Source organism: Magnolia sinica, chromosome 2 (assembly GCF_029962835.1).
Source record: "Magnolia sinica isolate HGM2019 chromosome 2, MsV1, whole genome shotgun sequence".
Lineage (NCBI taxonomy): Eukaryota > Viridiplantae > Streptophyta > Magnoliopsida > Magnoliales > Magnoliaceae > Magnolia > Magnolia sinica.
In genome coordinates, this window is record NC_080574.1 from 45,391,450 (window position 1) to 45,409,100 (window position 17,651).

Here is a 17,651-nt window from a genome sequence, read left to right on the forward strand (position 1 = left end):
GATGGGTTTAAGGAATGAGAGGTTTTGAGGGAATTGAGTTTGAAAGGTAGAACTTTAGTAAATAGAGGGCCTAAAGATGAAAAGTATTCAGGAAAATTGGATTTGGTGGGGAGGATTGGATGTAGAGAATTGGCATGGGGGTAGTTTTTGGGTTTTGAGGGAAAGAGATTAGGAAAATTTCAAAATGGGAGTGTTTGGGGGCTTAAAAAAGGGCTAAAAGGGGGCCTTATACGTGTGTAGAGGACCCCACAAAACTCAGGCCTAATAGGGTGGCCTTGTTGATGGCCATGGCTACGCTACTTTGGCTACGGTTATAATTCGTAGCTATAGGTCTACGGCTAGGACAATACAACCAAGCTGTATACTAGTTTTTTTCGTCTGAAAATTATATGTCCGTACGTAATGGTTTGGTTTTGGAAATTAAAGTTTGAGAGCGCCTTGGAAAAGACGCTGGGTAGAAGGTGAGGTTTACAGTGGTCAATTTCTCGCAATCTTTCCCTCAGTTGGGGTACGCTAATCAGACACTCTCTTAATAACCAGGCTGTCTTACTGATCGGGTGGGGCACAGCGGACCAAACAGAATTAACGGAGTGCTGTAACAATCTTTTTAGCCGTCCATTTATATTCTACGCTGCGGCTTTCCTTTCATTTTATAACATCACAGCAGTAAGGTCCATCTAGCTTAAAGATGAGATCTGGCACACGTGTGCATTTTGTCACGCGTGGCTGCGTGTGGATGAAAAGAGGCTCATGGGCAGAGAAAAATCCTAAAAAACAAGTTCGCTCTCCCTCTCTGGATCTTCTCTTCGACTCAGGTGAGCTGCTTTCCTCTTTTTTTTTTTTTCAATTCGTTTTTAAATTTCTTGTCTTGGCATGAATCTTCAAGACAATAGAAGAGGCAATTCATACAAGAGAAATTATCTTTGATTTTTTTTTTTTTCATTTGATTTGTTACCATGAATTTTACGAAGAGAAAGATCCGAATTTTTTTTTTTTAAATTTGATTTTTGTTTTTAAATCATGAATTTTCAAAGCAAGAAGTGAGACAAGATGCGATTGTGTGCGTATGTTGAACGCAGGATCCGGGCCATCATCAGATGGGACCCTTCTTTATCATGCCCTGACATGAAGAAACAAGCCGGCCCGCTCGTATGGTGGGCCACAATTCTACATTAAATGTAAACCGATCATTATCTTCTTTCTCCGACTGGATGGTTTTCATGATATATGTGCTGCTTTATATGATGAATAGAGAGGCCTGGTTTTGGGTCGGGGTGTGTTCTTGGTGGCTTCCACCTGATTGCCTGGATCTCAAACACGTGTGGCCATCACATGCTTGTGCAGGATCCGGGATGCCATGTATCTGGTGCGGTCTATTGTGAACGTGTTTTGGCATGAAATCAGACTGCGCCAGTCACATTGTGATGCAGGACATGAAATTCAAATATGATGTGCGAGATTTCAGGCTTAAGATCACGTTAGTTCAGAAACAAGTACACAAATTCTATATCTCACATGAAAGTCCAAACATTTAATTAAGGGGAAGCTAGGCGGGTCCAAGCCTACATATGTTAGGGCTGGATCAATAAAAATTATGAACCAAATGATGCTCAAAGGGAAATAGAAATCATCCACACGTGCACAACAATCAGTCCCTAATCCAAGGGATTCACCAATTTCAATTCAAGGAACCCTAGGGTGAGAAAAGGGGCAAATAAATTAAGGATAATGCAATCTAGGGTTAGGGTTTTGAAAATAGGTATGAAAATGGAAAAATAAGAAGAAAACCTGAACCAAAAGACAGCTCCCGCGTGCGGACTGCGGCCCGGGCCTGACGCATGTGCGTAGGGGGGCTGGCCGCACGTGTGATGGGGGCCTAAATTCCCAAACTGCTTCCTTGACCTTGGTCGGCCGGGGGGACTTCAAATCCTCCAAACCTCGTGGCGATCCGACGTGCGGTCGGGGTGCAGTGCTCCTTCGAAGTTTTGGCTCTCCTGCAGGGCCAGATTCTGGAAACTGGCTGTGGGGAGATGAATGGCTACAAAACAGACGGATTTGATGCGAGAATGATCGTCGAATGAGAGAAATATGGATGATATGAGATGGGGGCGGATTGAGATAAACGTGGCTTCGCACCGCGGTAGTTAGCCCTTCGAAAAGGGAGGGCTTTGCACTCACTTGAAATTTTTCCACAACTCAGAAACTTAGAGAGCAGAAAAAACACACATGAATTTTTTTTTATTCAACTTCAATGAATCAAACGAGCTACAAGGGGTGCCTATTTATAAGAAAACTCTATACCCTAAAACTCGCGCCATGCGCGCAACCTATTACTTGGTGATGAAGTAAATCAAAATAAAAACTAATCAAATAAATCTAAAGCATTCATGATATTCTAAATAACATAAATAATCAAAACCTAAAATATGAAATCAATCTGACCAATGGGCCCCGATCATGAGATCCCATGATGGGCTTTACTTGATTATCCGGTCCACTCCAATGAACCAAAACTCCGTCTTCTAACTAGGAGGCCCTCCCTAGACATCGTCATCGAGCCAGATCGATGGTGGGGCCCTCCCTCTCCTTGCGTACGTGCGTAGGGGCGGCGTGCGCGCGAGTGTGCGTGTGATGTCCCCATCACATTGGTGTGCCATACGTTACGTATACTGGATTGGGGGTTTCAGGCTAGGGCATGATCAGTGTGGCTCCCACCTAATTTCGCAGGATTCAAACACATGCAGAAATCACACTGGGATCTTGAGCATTCCCTGGTTCACAAAATCAGGCTGGACTATTTATTATTAGGTGGGTCACTATGTACATTGAATACTGAATATTCTCCATCTTTTCTTTTGAACATTGGTTTTTAATATACATGTGTTGCCCACATGATGTGTTGGTGCAACTTGTTTATTGAATCAATGAGATATTGACACCGAATCGCAAATAAGTGACGAGAATTACACTCACAAGAATATTAAACTAGAGAGGGAGAGAACTTTGCTGATGTCAACCTTCTTCTCTTACAAAAATTTAAGAAAACTTATATTTAGAAAAATATTTGAATGACTAGTTCTTACACCACCACCTCTTTCATAGATTTTAAATGAATCTTTATTAAAATTCTCCAATTAAGAGATTGATTCAAATTAATCACAATTTATTTCAAACCAATCCAATCTTCCTTAATATGGTAAAAGCCTACTAATAAAAAGCAAACATAGAAAATAATTATATCTCTAAATCAACCCCATATCGTCAATCATGTCAATCACATCTCCTACGTATATTCAATCACATCTTCAAATTAACCCCCTCATGTCTCCCAAAATAGTAAATTGCAATCCTTCATTTATGCCCCCAAATCTATAAAAAAAAGTCCAAAAATGAGCACGTGTTGGGCCCTGTGGTGGACCATGGGCCTGTGTCTTGTTGGGCCATATAATGGGCCTAGATTGGCTGTGGGCCTAGGCAGGCTTGCATCATGATGTAGGCAATGTTCAAAATATCGGTATTGCGTTACGTATCGCACCCTTGGGATGCAGATACGTATTGGTTATCGCATGGGATATATCGGTTGTATTGCGTAATGTATCGTTATTGTTGGAAACATTGGAAATTGGTCAAATTTTTCAACGAAATTTTAGTGATTGTTAAAAAAGACATCAATACACACTTACAACATCAATACACACTTACAAATCAAAACCTTACAAAAAATAAGTGCACATAATGGGTTTTCTTTGTATGGGGTCCTAATCTATGCGTTGTCTAACTGAATTGATAGAAGTATATTCAAAGTCAATTCATATAATTTATAAATGTAAGAAGACATGTGGAAACACAAGCAATATATTCAAAAACAAAAGAAGAATCGCTATATTAGGTTATATAATTATTTGATTTTGATTTTTTTTTTTTTCCAATTTTCCACAACTTGGTCCTTCTCCTCCAAATCTCGAAATCGAAGTTCCCAATCCATAATTTTTCATGCCATGTAAAACATGAAAAATTATGGATTTGTAACAATTTGACATTAATTTAACATGATTTATAAAAAAAAAAAGATCGAAAAAAAAAGTTCACCGAATCGAACATGTGGGATATATCCAACTACTTGTGTGTTTCGTATCGCACAGGTGGGATACAAGATATATCGTGGGCAGTGTTTTAAATAGCGGTAGCGTGATGCGTAGTGCTTAGCCCTCTATAGCGTGTAGCGTAAATACGTAGCGTGTAGCATAAGCTACACGATATTTCTATTTTTTAATTTAAAAATAGGATAAATATAATAAATAGTGGAAAAAAAGGGAAAAAAAATATAAAAATGCCTAAAAGATGATTCATTTTATCAATTATAAGCATGTTCAAAAAAGTTATTAGTTATCATTTATCAAAAGCCAATCCACATATATAAGCTAAATCAAATAATTATTACATCAACAACTTCCTAAGTAAACCACTTTAATTAATAATGTCTAATTGAAACCACAAGTCACAATTATGAAAAGAAATAAAAATCCCATGGGTTAAAAGTATCAAGTACAATACAAGTGTCACATTGCTCAACATTAGAAACAAAGAAAACGTGAAAAAATAATAAAAAAACTAAAATAGTAAAAAAATAGATTGTAGCTTACGCTACGGACGCTACGCGCTACGTAGCTATAGCGTACGCTACGACCCTTGTAGCGTGCGCTACAAGGGATTTACGCTATTTGGGACGCTACGTAGCGCTATGGCCACGCTACGCTACGTAGCGTACGCTACCGCTACGCTACGGGCGCTATTTGAAACACTGATCGTGGGATATATCGGCCGATATCGTTGATATTTAAAACATTGGATGCAGGACAATTAACCACTTGCTCTAAAAGCTCGAACTGTTAGAGTATGACGAGTTAATCCCTTTATCTCATAACCCAGGCTCCACATCTCATAGGTTACGACCTTGGCCAAACCTCCCTCGTGGGCCCCAAATCACATGGGCCGCCCACCTCGAGTGTGTCCCTGCATCCCATAGGCTACTCCACTTGAGCCCGGTGTGAAATGCGCATTAATCACCCCCGGTGAAGAGTTTCGAACACGAGACCTCCTCCGTGGGCCCCAAATCACATGGGTCACCCACCCCGAGTGTGTCCTCACATCCCACGGGCTACCCCACTTGAGCCCGGTGTGAAAATGCCCTTGCATTACATCATGTGTGGACTAGCTTGATTTTGGGTCAGAGCATTTTTATCGTGGGTTCCATTTCTCCCATTCGATGAATGGCCAACATCTCCAACATGCATGAGAAGGACCTTTTACGGACACCAATGACCTTTCTTGCAAACATGTGGTGGGTGGGGTATGCCTGTATGAACATTGTAAGGTGCTCAACTGTTTGTTATTGCATATATGGTTGATGGATTGTACACATAATGTTAATTATATCTCTAAATCAGCCCCATATCTTCAATCGTACCGATCACATCAATCATATCTTCAAATTAGCTCCCTCATGTCTCCCAAAATACTAAAATGCAATCCTTCATTTAGGCTTCCAAACCTATAAATAAGCAGTCCAAAAATCAGCATATGTTGGGCCCTGCAGTGGACCATGTGTCTATGTCTCACTGGGCCATATAATGGGCCTAGGTGGGCAAGGCCTTCATCATGTGTGGACCAGCTTGATTTTGGGTCGGATCATTCTTATTGTGGGTTCCATTTCTCCCATTTGATGAATGGCCAACATCTCCAACATGCATGAGAAGTACCTTTGACAGATGCCAATGACCTTTCTTGACAAACATGGGGGTTGGGGGTATGCTTGTATGAACATGGTAAGGCCCTCCACTGTTTGTTATTGCATGTATGGTTGGTAGATTGTTCACATAATGTTAATTTACTGCCAATTTCTTCAAATTGTGACTTCTCTTTTATAGCACAATTTCATAAATTCATGTTATTCCAAACCGTTTGGATAGTAAAAGGAGAATGCTTATTGGTCTGGATTTGACTAGTGAAATAGTAGGGCCCTTTTTGAATGGAGTGAAGCATGGAAATCACATTTACAAAATGATCCTGACCACCCAATTGATGACTATCAATTGGATGGGGAAAAATAAAATGGGCACTGGTCCAAATAGTAAGTCACAGTTATGGTAGCTGGGAAACTACAACCAATACATAGAGGCTGATTCCGAACAGTCCAGCCCTTATAATTTGGAACCAAAGTCCATTCTTACCTCAATCCAAATCCCATGTTTGCCAAAAAAGAAAATTGTCCACATTATGAGATTCAGTATGGGAGGGGCACAATATGGGTTCGGTAACACATGATAGACAAAGTCATATTAGTTGACAGATATTAATCATTTAGTCACTGGCTACTGCTTGGACAACTAAAATACAAAATGGGAGATGCCTATCGTGCTGTTGCCAACACTACAACACCATTGTTGTTGTCATCATAATCATAGCCTTGTCCTATATATTTGGTGTTGGCTTTATGATCCCTATTTCGCTAATAAATTTTATCCGAGTCCTTTCCTTAATGAACAAACCGCCATAGCCATTCTTGTCACCTCAGTCCAAGTCTTTTTAGGGATTCCTTTCATCTTCTTGTTAGGGTTCAGGTCCTTCAACCCTAATAAATGTTACCTTCCTCATTGGAGCCTTCTCCCGTCTTCGTTGACTAAACCATTCTTATTTCTGCCCATATTTTGTTATTGGGACTACTCCTAGGCTGCTTTAGTGACGACATTCTTATTTCTTTGTTATTCCTCCCACATATCCATCTTAATGTCATCATCTGTTTAACAAGAATCTTTCCTTATGCTGCTTTCTAAATGCCCCTACACTTAGCTCCATAGCCAGTTGAATGGATGATTTGTAAATTTTCCTCAAGTTTGATAAACATGCAGGGTGGCACAATACTCTTGAGGCATATCTCCACTTCATCCACCAGCTCTAATTTTGTTGGAAAAATCTTCAAAAATATCCTTATCATCTTAAATTATGGAGTAAAGGTAAACAATACATATCACTTTGAAGGATCTCTTGGCCACTGATTTAACATATGCCTCGTCTCTGTTACTGTTCCTATTTCTACTAAAGTTGCATGTCAAATACTCCATCTTGGTTCTGCTAAAATTTTAAGCCTATAGGCTTCAGAGCCTTCCTCCAAACATTTGATTTAGCATTTAGCCCTCTAATCTTGTCAACCAACACATTGGCACAACATACCCTTCTCTATTCTCATCGATCACCCACAGGTGATTGCCTATCACTTTGGACAATTTAAAAAGAGAATGGTTACTAGGATTAGCGAAGTTACATGCCCAAATAGTAAGTCCTTTCCAAATGGATCATTACTTGGAGATCACATTCACTTAATGAACCGCAATGCCGAATCGATGACCGCTTCTTTTCTGAAGGGTGCCCAATTGATGTTTGTCATCAAAACAAAATGGTTAGTTAGACTCGAAATTCACTCATCACAATCAGATGTATAAGATCACCTGGTTAGTGTGGCTTTTAGACCATGAAACACCTACAAGGGGAGCTACAATTTGGTTAGATTGAATCGCAGTGCATATAGGCAACATTTACAGTGGACGTTTCATCACAACCAGAAAGTTGGTGGACAATTCTCATTAATCTATTCGTTGAAATTCTGAGATTCTGAACTGAAGTCATTTACCTCAATTGAGACCCTGCATTTGTCACAAACTGTTTGGGTTAGCTTCACAAATCTAGTTAATCATCATCATCATCATTGTCACTGCCTTGTCCCAACTATTTGGGCCAGTTGGGGGCCAGCTTCAAGATTCGCCAATCAATCCTAAGGTCCCATCCTTGGTAAGTGAACAAGTCTTATATCCCTTCTCACTGTCTTGATCCAAGTCCTTTAGGTTTTTCATTCATCCTTTTTCAGGCCCTTCAACCATTGTCTATGATCCCCATCTTACTGAAGTTGTTTAGGTCTTCATTGTACATGAGAAAACCATCTCTTATCAACACTACCCCTAGGCTTCATGAGAATACTTCATTCTTAGTTCTATTCTTGCTAGTCTTACAACACATCCATCTAACATCCTTTTCTTTGCAACACTCAATCTCTATTCATGTTATCTTACTACCCAACACTCTGCCCCATGTGCACGGTTTTAATGACTGTGTCATAACTATATCGGCCACACCTGTTATGTGATATGGGGTTGAACCAGTATGTTAAGAAAAAAAATGGGCTGTATCAGTTGATACTGCAATACTGGCACATATCAGCACCAATATAGGGCCATTATGGCTGATACGAGCATAATGGTCCCATTTTAAAATCTTTATTTTCAAAGTTTCTCCCTTTTTCCACTTCTTTCTTCATTTCAACCATTCTTCGAGTCTTTGACTCTTTGCCATCCTTGCTGCTGAATGACTTCTTTGAACCTTCCTTATGGCTAGAACCTTCCTCAAGCTCTCCCACCTTTGCCATGTTCGCCCTTTGTAGGTTTTGATATGGACGACTCACTCTTCTTGATTCTATTAGCTGCTTTGCACTGCCATGGCCATGTAAGGCCCTACATGCCCTGCCGTTGCAGTTCCCACGGGCCCAAGATTGTAGACCATCCATGATTGAACAAGTTCTTCTCATGCATAAGTGTGGAGAATTCCTTGATATAATCATGAGTGAGGTTGTATGTTTAAAGTTTCAACTGCTTCAAATTTTGTCGTGCCAAGAACTTGGCGTTCTTGCCAAACTTGGTTTTTAATTTCCTTCTTAAAATCTTCCTAATGTCAATCGTGCAGGTACCTTGTTAGATCTTTGCATGATGCCCATGCCACTATGATGCCGGTCTGTTAGTGAGGTGTGTAGTTGTGCTCCATTCCTTCATCTTCTCATTATTCAACGAGATAGGTTCAGAGTACTGCTCCAATTTTTATGGGAAGTTATCCAGCTTCCTGGCATCCCTCCATCAGTTGAAGGTCATAGAGTTTGATGTTGGCATCCTCGTGGTTTCATTTGTGGCCATAATCCTCTTCCATATGTGGTCCAATCCTATCTTATTTCATCAACTTGTTCTTGCAGCATGTGAGAGTTCCAAACACCTTTGCGTGGAAAACATCCACCTCTCGATGTTGCATCTTGGGCAGCTTGTTCAAGGCACCTAGCATCTCCCCCTCAAGGTCCTTAAATCCGCTATTTAGGCCCTTTACATGGTCATGGTCTCTAACTGATCCTGTCATTCGGCCATGGCGAGCTCCACGCATCTTACCCCTGTTGCTGCAAACTTGGTTGTTGTTGGTCACCTCCGATGTCATTGTGCTTCTTTGTCTCACAAGCTTCACAAACCCCTTTATAACTATGCTTTGGTACTTGTTATGGTCTGAATACTTCCCCAAGTGTAGACCTTGTGGCACTTAGCTCACAAATCTTTTGTGGATGAGTTAGCCAATCACCCAAGTGTTGCCAAGCTACTTGGAAGAGGAGTTCACACGAGATAGTATGAGTGAAGAGACTTATATTGCTCAAGAGTTGCAACCTTTTGAGGTGCCTCTAGAATGCTAGGATGAAGTCATGTGGCTATTATCCAAATGTTATGAATCCTCTAGAACTCCTCTAGATTATTCTACACTATGCTAGTTAGAAGAAGCTTCTACAGAACTCTAGAATGGTTGAGAGGTCTCTACGGAACTTTAATCTTCTCTAGAATTCTCTACACAATATGTACGTAGGATCTAGTGTATCATATCAGTAAAAAATGGCTGTCCATGAGTCAGCTGCGTGGAGAAACCTCGCACTTGACAGTGTTCCGACTTGGTGGGACTCATTAGATTAAAAGGTCTAGATCATCAATCGAACACTTGTATGGACTTTGGATTGTTGATACTCTGCATATAATATCATTGTTTCAAGGATCATACAGTTCCTTAAAAGTGAAAACACCATTATTCATTTCAAAAAGCGATTTTAAGTGAAGGATTATTTGTTGTTACTTCATATTATGTTGGCATGTTTTGCAGGAAGCCCTTTATAACATATCCTGGGTACATCAGCATGTTGGGCTTGTTACCCTGGTGGATATTATGAAAAAAGTCCTTGCAATTAGAAGGATTACCCCATCTCAAGAGGATTCAAGCCTTGCGGAAAATCAGAACCCAGGTTATTGTATTGTTCACAGGGAGGCTGCCTACGACCCAACTGTGGATCTACAAAAGAGCAGGCCTCCATGTCTTGCTCACTTGTCTTAAAAGATCATTGCAATACTTGAGGACACATTACTGGTACGTTCTGAACATAAAGATGATTCTTTCTTTTCCCCCTTTGAAACTAACAATTTTCTGTAAGCTCTCCATTGCCTTTTAAAAAAACAAGGGAGAGAAGAAGAAAGCGAAATGAAAAAAAAGGTCAAATAAATAAAGAAAAGTATAGAACGGTCCTTACGGCTTGATATTTTCTTGTTTTGATGGCAACTAAACACAACGAATAATTACACACTGTATTTTCTACCTAGATGCTGTTCTTCTGTGGCCACAATATTCTTAGCTTCTTATTCTCTCATCATGCAAGTTGTCTTTTTGAGAAGTCATGCAAATAATTGATGACTTCACAGTCACGAAAGGATCACATGTAGCCATACCTATTTTAGCTATCTATTAAAGAGTGGCAGTCCTTAAAGGCAGGAAGAACCATTTCCCATCAGTTAGATTATTGAATTCCCTTCATCAAGGAAATAAGCATGGAACATTGATAGAACCTGATAATGTTGAGATGACTATTATATCACCTGATTACATTTTGAGATCGCCCTCAATCTAGATTGAAGCTATAATATTTTGAGACAATGCTTCAACAGCTCTTGCCTCTGCCATGCTAATAGACATCTGAGACAACCTGCCTATTTTGTTTCTTTTGCTCATGTAATACTCTTGGACTCTCAAGGAGGAAGTGTAACAAAATGCATGGTCATGAGTAGGGCTGTCAACAGGCTGGACCTGGGGTTGGCTTCGGCCTGGGATTTAAACCGATCGGGCCGGCCCCGATGGGCAAGGCGTATTCAAAATTTCGATTTTTCCTGGCCCGACCCTGATCCATTGACAGCCCTAGTTGTGAGTAATGATGTGCTTGATGAGGTCAAGGCTATGAGATCCCACGGCAAAGACTCGTGGTAACAGTCAGTTCCTTGACCTTGCAACCTTCTTGGTTGGAAGAGTGGAGCTTTCGCTTCCAAGAGTATCTGTATTAATTCAATATTAAAATTGCCAGTGGGTTGTTTCTGATGCAGATTTTCATCTCATTGTGTAAAGCTTATGTTTTCTGGAATCATGAAACTCATGTCTAGTATGGTTGTACATTAATGAATGGTGGCTCCACTTAATTGGTATCAGAATGTGAAAATCATCAGTGGCAAAGATATCATTTCTTCCCTCATTATCGTAATTTTCTTTTCAAGTTAAACCAGCCTGCCAATCTCGACACCTTTACCTTTGCTTCCAAGGGAGAAGCTCATTACCAGTTTTTCATCCCTCATGTTCATCATCATCATTATCATCCTTGTAGCTGGCCCCAAATATGAAAGATAATGTTTCTCCCCTAAAGAGGACAACAACAATATAGCATTAATGCAAGAGGAAAAAAAAATCCTGAAGTATTAAGGAAAACCTAAAAGCCTCTAAAAGGTAAGTGCCTCTAAAAGGTAAGTTGCAATATTCTAGACCTTTTGCAAGGCATGATCTCCTACGAAGTAAGTTGACCGCTTTTAGGTTCTTGAATTTCTGACGAAACAAGCACAAAAAGGCAATTTGGCCTGACAATATGGAACTTGTTCTATTTACTAATAAAAAAAGTTATTGTAATCAGGCTAAAAAAAGTCTAGGAACCTTGGTTTTAGTAAATAATTAACTAACTCCCAGTAGATGCTGATTGTATGTTCTGTCATGCCATTGTTTTGTGTGTGTGTGAGCAATCCCCTATCTGCTTTTGGTGTTGGGTTGTGATTGTGGCTTGCGAGAAGTTGATTGAAGGGTGCAGATATGTAGCCTTGCGATTCCATGGGATTGAAGTTAGAGAATGGAACGGAATAAATGATTTTATTGTAATAAAGCTTGCTGTTACTCTTGCTTGGCATTATCTAGTAGTCAAGCTGACAACGTTTCACATGTAGGTGTCGATTGTATATTTCCTTTTTCCCTTTTTAATAAATAATGAAAATTTTACTAAGGGTGTGTTCGGACACATTGATTATGTTTGTGTTCCACGGATAATGTAATGATTACCCAATGGTAATTTCCATGGTCATTGTAGAAAATAGACTTCCAAAATGGGATGCCTGTTTGGTTAGCAAGTGGAATCCTCAAATTCATTAGGCAATTGTTGCCTTGTTTCTTGCGTCAGAGAATTCTGACCATGGATAAGAGTAACAATTACTGTGTGTTGTACTGGTACACGTATTCAAACAGCCCAACTGTCTTGTCAGTGGAGAAATTTCTATTTTTGCAAACCAAGGTATTCCGTAATGGTAATGGTGGCCGTAATGGCTACCACCATTACCTTTACGATACGGGCTGTAATGGCTGTTATGGCTCCTGTATTGGCCAACATGGTTTCTTTTTTATTGAAAAAAAAAAACTCTAAAACCTTTATCGGCCACCTAATGGACCATTACAGGGCTGTTATGGCCTTTACAGGTGGCGTAATGGGCTGTTATGGAGGTTGTAAAGGCCGTTACAGGTCATTTTTGTAATGGCCGTTGTGACCCCGTACTGTGTAATGGTGGCCATCGTTACCTTTATCTAACGGCCTTTTAACAGCCTTTACAACACACCATTATCCAAACACTTCATAAGAATAAAAAATGAGCTCTTATCCATTAAGGTAATTGATAAGAGTTCCTAGTACAAAGGATCACTTAAGAAAAACCTCCCTTCGTGAATCAGCTAAAGAAATTTTCTCCGTTGGTACATGCCTGAATATAACCAATTAGAGGCCACTCTAGCCTTGAATTTTTCACTATCCTGGCACATTTTACAATATTCTTCGTCTATAGACAGCCATTTTCCGAGCTTTAATAACCCTCCTACACTTATTTTGGAGCTCTCTTTCGTATTAACAAAATTTTCCTTGATAAAAATGGAAAAAAATTGTAAAGATATTGTTAAGAATAAGGGCCATTGATCTTCACTTCAGTATTATGCAGAGATCATGCCCTTTACAAGTTTATGAAATCCGTTTGATATATTACCTTATGGCACTTGGAAAATGGCTTTTGATCCATGCTGCAACATTCTACCTTTTGAAATGACTGTTAAAAGATGATCAATCATTACAGTATTGGGTGGGATAACATGATGTTGGCTTGTCAGTGTTGTCAATGTGTGCCTCTCCTGGTTCTTGTGTCCATGTACAAGAGGCAGGTTGATGTCTGGTGGGCATCCTGATCATAAAACTTGTGCCCATCTACCATTTAAAAGCTGACCTCAAATTGCTTGGAGAAGAGTGAGCCAATCAAAACGAGGGATTTTTTGTTCCTGAAGATTGAGGGAAGAAAAATAGATTTATCATCTTTAAATATCCATATGCCAGGCCGTATTGTGGATTGCTTATGGTTCCAAAGAAGCACTTGGCTAGGTGATACTAATTACTAACTATCCGAACAATGGCTCATAAGAACATATGGTGAATCGGTGATAACTGATAACACAATGACTTTCAAAAGGTCGGTGTGATCCAATCATTGTGATTTTTGCATCATTGCCTGCCAATATTGGTATGGAATGAATTGATGGTCCATTCCATATGTCATTTAAAAGCTTTCGGCACAATGCTGACCTGCTTAGGTTAGCCTTTGCAACAGCCAGTTTTGGATCCTGGGTAAAAGAGGATGGTTGATATATGGGGAAGCGGATTGTGTACTGCCCCTGCTTGGACGGAATCGGTCCAGGCAGGGGCTCTATGGGGCCCACGGTGATTTATGAGGTTTATCCACGCCGTTCATCCATTTTTCCAAATCCTTTTGGGGTATGAGCTCAAAAATGAGGCGCATCCAAGGCTCAAGTGAACCACACAGTGGGAATTGAATACTACCATTAAGAACTCCTTGGGGACCACAAAAGTTTTGGATCAAGCTGACATTTTTATTTTCTCTTCATCCAGGTTTTTGTGGCCTTATGAACAGGTTGGATGGCAAATAAACATCATAGTGGGCCGTAGGAAGGTTTCAACGCTCGCCGTTGTATCACCACTGCTTCCTGTGATGTGGTCCACTTGAGCCCAGTGTTCGAAATATCGATACTATCGGCCGATATATCAGCCAATATTATCGGTATCGCACCACTGCGAAACGATACACCCCCGATAACCACCGGAAGATAACCAAAAAATCCAAAATCCCAATATTGGCCGATATATCGTCGATATCGCACGATATATCGACGATATGGCGAGATTTCCTCTCCATTAGAAAAAAAAAAAGAAGAAATCGGAGCGTACTTGGCTGCAACGGTGATCGGAGGTGGGCCACTCGACAGGTAAGTAGGATTTTCTTGCCATTTTCTTCAACTTCCCCCTTTCTCGGAGATTCCGGCGAAGAATCAGGTCGGATCGACGAACCGTTCCTTCTGGAACGAGATTTGAGGGGACGAGAGCTTGCGTGCGTGAAAGACTCGGATCGGACTGTGTGGATGGCGGTGAAAATAGAGAGGGAAAGCGAAAGAGGGGCGCGGCGCGGATGGGGAAAAAGGATTGCGTACTGAGTTACTCCGTGCGCTCTTATCGTACTGAGTAAACTCTGTAGGGCCCATTGTGGGGTTTTTTAGTTCATCCACGCCGTCTACCCGTTTTTCCAGATCATTTTAGGGGTTGAGCCCAAAAATAAAGTATATCAAAATCTCAAGTAGACCGTACCAAAGGAAACAGTGGAAGTATTGATTTCCACCGTTGAAATATTTATAAGGCCCCTGATGTTTATTTGTCATCCAAACTGTTCATAATATCACAAAGACATGGATGAATGGAAAAAACAAATATCATCTTGATCTAAAACTTCTGTGGGCCCCAAGAACTTTTCAACGGTAGACTTCAATTCAAACTGTTTCAGGTGATGTGGTCCACTTGAGCTTTGGATATTATTAATTTTTCGTTTAAAGCCCTGAAATTATATGATAAAACGGATGGACGGATTTGATAAAATGCTTGAATGACAGTGGGCCCCACAGTTTACTCAGTACACAGTGCCCAATCCGCGTCCGCGGATGGCTTGTCGTGGTGCATGGTGCGTTTAGTCAGTACGCTCTTATCGTACTCAGTAAATTCACTTGGGCCCACCTTTAATGTATGTGGTCCATCCACGATGTCCATCCGTTTTCCCATCTAATTTAAGGGTTGATCCCAAATTTTATAAAAATCTAAGGTCATACCACAGGAAACAGTGATGATACTTATTTCCACCGTTGAAACCTTTCTCCATAGTTTTCTATGGTGGGGTCCACTCGAGCTCTGGATCTGACCCATTTTTTGGCTCATGCTATAAAATGATCTCTTCAAATGTACGGACGGTGTAGATAGAAAAAATACATCCTGGTGGGACCCACGTAACTTGGAGATGTCGTGCCCCTGTATGTGACGGGTTGATACGTGATTGCGTACTCGGTACGCTCTTATCTTTCAGAGTAAACTCTACTGATTTCCATCGTGATTACATGTGGTTTATCCACGCCGTCCATCCGTTTTTACTGATCATTTTAAATGTTGAGCCCAAAATTGAACCATATCCACAACTCAAGTGGACCAAATTATAGGAAACAGTGTTGAATGAACGTTGACCATTAAAAACGTTGTGGGAGCCATAAAAGCTTTGGATCAACCTGATATTTATTTTTTCCCTTCATCTGGGTCTTTAGGACCCAATCAACAGATTGGATGTCAAATAAACAGTACAGTGGGCCTTAGGAGGATTTTAATGGTGGATATCCAATCATTATTGTTTTCCTTTGGTGTGGTCCACCCGCGACTTATATCCCTATGATTTTTTGCATCAATTCCTAAAATGATCTGTAGAAATGGATGAACGAAATGAATGAAACAAATACATTATGGTGGGGCCCAAAAAATGCCACACTAATGTGAGTGCATCCATAGAAAGGACAATAGACATTTAATAAAATTTGACTATAGTGGAATTAAATGTCACTCGATCCCTGTATACGCAAGATTTCAGCTCTGACAAGTGGGGTCCATAAATCTAGATGATTGGCATGTTACTCCCACCATAGATAGACCGTGACCCAAAAAATTTCCTTGATAGGATAATCTTCATCTTATAATTTGTGGCCTACATATAAGCAGTTAAAAATATAAATATTAACAATGGCCCACATTCAACTAAAAAATGTCCCAATGTTGGTTGCTGGGCCTTTCAGTTTAGTAGATTTTTAGGCAACATCCATTCATGGTGGGATGCAATTGTCATCACATCTTCCGGATTAGGAAAACTATGGGCCTAAGATGTCAAAATTAACAGCTTATCATCTGTAATGAGGCATTCACACACCATATAATGCCTCTTTAAAGCATCAACGTTGATGGCACAGTCTAAAGCATTGGAAGAGAATGGGGTCACACACTAATAGTCTGCATTACTGGGTTCATGTTTGTGATGCCAATTAACCCAAAAACATTACTGCGGTCCTTTCAGTTAAACATCGCATAGCTTAGGACCCTATACAAAGGAAATTTATTATGTGCATCTTTTTTTTTTTTGAGATGTTATGATTTAAAAGTGTGTATTAAGGGGCCTTTTTAACAATCCCCAAAGTTTCATTAAAAAATTCAACCATTTTCCCAATGTTTCCCCATGTTTCCCAAAAAGTGCGATAAACTATGCGATACAAACGATATATCCCATGCGATAACCGATACGTATCTGTATCCCAAGGGTGCGATACATTGTGCGATACCGATATTTCGAACACTGCTTGAGCCTTGGATATGCCTCATTTTTGGGTTCATGCCCCTAAAACGATCTGGAAAAATGGATGAATGGCGTGGATAAAGCCGATACATCATGGTGGGCCCCACAGGGCCCCTGCCTGGACCGAGTTCTGTCCATATGGGGGCAGGATGCAATCTGCTTCTGTTGTACAGTGGGTAACAGATTGTAAAACTTCCACCAATCCGTCATTTAAAAGGTGATCCCTAATCTGCCCATGAAGTGAATTTTACCCCAAACTAAGGGAGGGGGAGAGGAGCAGGCCAAGGATTGGGAGATTATAAAATGTACATGCTTTCATGTTTTTGCATTTTTATTGGAAATTGCATGTCTCAAGTCCAACCAGTTGGACTAGAAGTTACAGTCCACCTAGTGAATAACTTCCAACTTATTAAGTGCATGTGACATCTAAACCTTCCAATTGGTTGGCTCCACCATGAGGTCACTCATTGAAAAAATCAGCCTATCTACTCATCTTATTGAGCACGCCATATAAAGCAATGTCTAGCCATTGATAAATGACGTGACTCACTCAATGAGTGGATATGGTTGATTTTTGCACAAGGTGATCCTCATAGTAGGGCCAACTTATTGGATGGGTTGGACGTTGCATGCAGTTAATAGGCTGGAAGTTATCCCCTCCATGGAATAACTTGTGGTCCAACCAGTTGGACTTGAGATGAC

At 40.4% G+C, this 17,651-nt stretch overlaps 1 protein-coding gene across 6 annotated transcripts in view; it reads left to right on the forward strand.

The window, feature by feature from the left end:
- The first annotated feature begins 644 nt into the window (after positions 1–644).
- LOC131237070 (uncharacterized) overlaps positions 645–17,651 on the forward strand; it is a 35,117-nt gene continuing 18,110 nt past the window's right edge. For 2 of the 6 annotated variants that reach the window (XM_058234722.1, XM_058234724.1), the window contains exons 1-3: positions 645–815; positions 8,791–8,849; positions 10,006–10,266. The gene's annotated coding sequence lies outside the window, so the exon portion shown is untranslated. The remainder of the gene's footprint in view (positions 816–8,790; positions 8,850–10,005; positions 10,267–17,651) is intronic. The other 4 variants (XR_009167006.1, XM_058234720.1, XM_058234721.1 and 1 more) reach the window with 3 other exon arrangements.